We start from the raw sequence: 4,796 nt of genomic DNA, 5'->3' as shown, positions 1-4,796 counted from the left end.
ACATGAGAACAAAGACCAGCCCCACACATCACTCCTCAACTTCCTCCTTGTTGAAGGCTACCCCCACCCCATTTGCCACCGACTGTGTGCTCTGGGTTAGCTGCCCTGTGACCTTCTCTTGTCTCTGCCTCCCTCCTTCCTGTAGGACGTCTGGCTTTGTGGATGAGTCCTCATGGCTTTTCTCCTCTTCTCCTCCCCATTAGTCTTACAGTCTTATCGCTAGAGCACTGCCTGCCCAGCACCACCAAGCCTTAATTCCGAAATCATGCACTGCTGCCCTTTCGAATTCATGGACAATGACAAGATCCCATGGATACTCATCTCTGAAGAATGTTTTGGTAATTTGGAAAAGTAGAAATCCTGGAAGCCATTTTCTGATCAAACTGTAACTGACAATAATATGAAATTTGCCACTTAGAAATTTAAGACCACAAATATCAGCTTAAATTTTCTGTAGGAAGGGGTTGGGGATTTAGCTCAGTGGTATAGCGCTTGCCTAGCAAGCGCAAGGCCCTGGGTTCGGTCCTCAGCTTCAGAAAAAAAAAAAGATTAAAAAAAAAATTTTCTGTAGGAAGCTAGGCGTAGTGGCATACACCTTTAATCCCAGCACTTGGGAGGCAGAGGCAGGCAGATCTGCCTGAATGAATTACTCCAGCAATGGGGGTGACTACAGATTATCCGCCTATGGAATGTTATGAAACCAACAATAGTCACATTGAAAATGCCGATGACATATGAGAGATGAGCTTTGCTTCTCAAAAATTTCCTCTTATTTACTGAATAATTAAATATTTCTTATGCAAAATGGAAAACCGTGGACTCTGCCCTTTAGGCTCAGTTCACATGCCATCTTCTCTGTAGAATTCTCTGCGTTTCTCCCACTAGAGGCAACCTCGCCTTTCTCGGGATTTCTCAGCATTTGACTTTCTCCAGTCTCTTAAAATCTCTGCCACTGCTGTGACCACTCAGCGGGCAGGTCTGCGGCCTCTCTGTGCACCAGTCAGACTTGAACCCTTCTCCCGGTGTTAGGGAGTGATTGGATGTAACATATAGGCTAAACTGATGGACACTCTTAGAATATAGATTGCAGTGAACCCCAAGTATGGCAGAGAAAGGACCCTGGTCCCCAAACACTCCAGCAACTTCAGGAAACAGTCCATGCATAACCACCGTCGTGTGGTGACCTGTTTGTTTGGGAAAGGTTCCAGAAGCAAGTGGTGTGGCTCTAGCCAAAATGAGGCAGGGAGAGGGCATTTGCTGACACACCTCCTGGGCTTGGGCTGCTAAGTGCAATTAAGGCAGGCATGCTCTCAGATGAATAAGGAGATGTTTGGGTTTGGGGACCATCTGAGAAATCCCCAGTGGCACCACACAAACAGCTGCTCTAGAAAGACCCAAAAGGCACTGCAGCCTTCCAAATCATCTTTCTGGGCTGGCAGAATCCAAGTCACCGTGCCGCCCAGCAGCTGGCTGAGAACGTGTCAGTGGCCTGGTATTCCAGGCCCCATGTGGTCTGTCTCCTCAGACCTATTACCCTTTCATGCAGCACACCTCTGTACCCCTCACAGAGGGATCACCTCGAAAGTTGCGCCTGGCCCCTTTTGATGCCTGTTTCCTTGGCTACAGTTCATTTTCGTTCAGCATTCAGGATGTGCTGATACCCAGAATGAACCATGCGGCTTCACTGAAGTGGAGATGAAATTCGAGCTTTTGGAGCTTTGTTTTGTTTTATGTATGTGGGTATTTTGCCTGAATGTGTGTTTATATGCAGTCTTCTTGGGGCCAGAAGGGCATCGGATCTCTGGAACTGGAGTTTCAGGTGGTTGTGAACTGTGCATAGGTTCTGGGAATTGACCAGGGTCCTCTGGAAGAGAAGCCAGTGTTCTTAACCACCAAGCCAACTCTCCAGCTCTAAAAGTAAACTTTAAAAAAAAATTGTAGAAGGGGTTGGGGATTTAGCTCAGTGGTAGAGCGCTTGCCTAGCAAGCGCAAGGCCCTGGGTTCAGTCCCCAGCTCCGAAAAAAAAAGAAAGAAAGAAAGAAAGAAAGAAAGAAAGAAAAGAAAAAAAACTGTAGTGCATACTTTCAATCCCAGAACTTGAAAGGCAGAAGCAGGTTAGTTTAAGGCTAGTCTGGTTTACAGAGTGAGCTCAAGGACTTCCAGGTCTCCATGGAGAGATGCTGTCTCAAAAAATTGTAAATCGCCAGATAAACAGATAGGCACTGTGTGCTTCCGTGACCAAGGCGCTGTCACTTGCACAGTCTTCTAACCATGAAAATGACCGTATGCGTGGTCACAAAGAAACAGCAGACAGACCCAAAGGAGAAATCGTCTATTCCAACAGAGAAGAAAGAAGCTATGCCACATTAAAAGATACCAGCAAGAAAGCACAACGCATCATTCGTCCGTGATTTGTCCTAAGGGGAGGATGCTAATGAAGGTGACAGGAGAGATGACCAACACACACACTGCAGAGCACCGACCAGTGGTAAATTCAGTGTAGCGGGAGGGGCGTGACTGCGGGAGACATCCACTGCGTTTTCAGTGGAAACGGACACGGTGGATGCAACTTATTCTCAGAGTTCAGACTGCAGGCTATGGGTACACATCACAGGTAGACTCGGGAGGTAAGTCAGGTGAACAGAGAAATGTTTGCAGGTGGCTGGGGAGTTTGCAGCCAAGGTATGCAGACATCTTTTGTACCACACTTATATAACGGTCCAGTAATTTTGAAATTGTCTCCAAGTAAAAAGTTAAACACCAAAATGCAAGTTCCTTTCCTTGGTCTGCAAGGTCCATGACACCATCCCCACCTACACCCGCAGGCTCGGTCCGGCAGCGCAGACCGCACTGCTGTTTGCCGACACAGTAAGCGAGCTCTCCCACTGGAGTGCCCATTATTGCCTTTACACAGGATTCTCTTCCCCACACTCGGGCACATAGTGTCATTGTCCTAACAACCCCACACTTATTTACTGTGTTCTTTCACAGCACTCCGACCTTTTTCCTTCACAACATCTCTCACAGTTATACTGTGTATTTTGTTTGTTTTCGAGACACCGTTTTATGTAGCCCAGGTTGGCCAAAGATGGCTGAATTCTTGATCCTCTTACCTCTGGCTCCCAAAGGCTGGCATCACAGGTGTGTGCCACCATGCCAGGCTAAGAGTTTGTATTCAGGGAACACTGGTTACGTCTACCCTAGTTGTTTGGAGGCTTCCTGAAGTCAGGGCTCAGATCTGTTTTGTTCATGGACGCATCTCCTGCACCAGCTGCTCAGTAACCAGCTGAAGCTGGCGCCCCACTGGGCACTCAGTAACCAGCTGAAGCTGGCGCCCCACTGGGCACTCAGTAACCAGCCAACAGATGAAAAGGTGAATCCTAGTCTCTGAGTTCATCACCAACCTGTTGGCAACTCTCAGAAAACACACCTCGAAGTCAGATATTATTCTCAACAATCTGATCAAGAGGCACTGACTTTGAAGGATCCCTAGATTGCCTGCTTGGCACATGAGTATGGAAAGGAAGGGCCATTGTAAGGAGTGGGACCTCACGAGAGGTCTGATGAGAAATGCCACTGAGTTAGCAGGGAACTTATACTTCAGGTCCTCCACGGGGACACTGAGAAGCCAAGGAGCTAATCAGGGTGGTGTTCTGAGAAGCAATCTGGTTAGAATGAGAGCTCCCTTGTCTGGGTTGATTCTAAGGATGGTGCCCGGAGGAGCTGGGAAGTGATGTCTGGAGAGGAGGCATGAGGTCAAGAGCAAGAATTGCTGCTGAGGTGCAGTGGAGGGCACTTAGGCATGGAACCTTACTCAAGATCAGCGACCTGAGACTGGCATGCGGACGAGTCTCAATCCAGGTGAAAGGCTTGGATTCTCTTAGAACCTGTGCAGCCTTGGGCATTGGGCATAACGTTCCCAGTCTCCAACCTCTCTAATCTGCTAACTGTGCTAGGATTTGCTTTGTGAGGCTATTGTCAGGAGGGTCACCCTGGGAGTGCCCTTTGACCTGCCTCTTGTCTGCACACTACAGAATGAAATCTTCACTCACGGTAGGGAGTGCATGGCTTCCTGCTATTTGAGTCCTGTTTAAAAACAAACAGTGGATACATACGTTCACAACACTGTTCTTCATCCAAAACCTTTAAAAGGGAAGAGGGGTTTGTTTGTTTGTTTTTGCTGTGTTTTTCCTGAGGTGCTAGATATGAAATTCATAGCCCTTGCTCACGCTAGGCAAACACTCTTCTACTTCAACCCCCAGCTAGTATCCTTCCTAAGACTGGACCTGCTCTCTCCCTGCTCCCAATGGTGAAAGCCATAGGCATTGAATCTCTCCACTTTATTGCAATAACACTCACCAGAGGCTGGGTCGTGCCCTGTCCACCAGCGCCCAACATAGTACCTTCCCTTCAGCCCAGCCACACTGTATGGACAGAAACATACCAGGCCCTTCCCTTGGGCATTCTACTAGTGTCTGGCAGAAACTTCCTATCTCCCCACCTCCAGAGTAAAGAGAGGTAAATACGTATCACTTCACAGCTTAGAAAGCACCCCCAGCCTCTACCCTTCATCCTCACAACTGCCCTGTGAGGTAGACACAGTGGGGAACACCTACATGGATCAAACCCATACAGTGTACTCTGCTTTGACTTAAGCAGGTCATATGTGATCTCGTTTAAACTCGCCACAGCCCTGTGAAATAGATTCCATGTCCCCATTTTACAGAAGAGAAAAGTCCAGTGGTTAGAACTTGCCCCAAATCAAAGAGGTAGAAAGTCATGAAGGTAAGATTTGA

The sequence above is a fragment of the Rattus rattus genome, chromosome 2 (assembly GCF_011064425.1).
Source record: "Rattus rattus isolate New Zealand chromosome 2, Rrattus_CSIRO_v1, whole genome shotgun sequence".
Taxonomy (NCBI): domain Eukaryota; kingdom Metazoa; phylum Chordata; class Mammalia; order Rodentia; family Muridae; genus Rattus; species Rattus rattus.
This window is presented reverse-complemented; position numbering follows the sequence as displayed.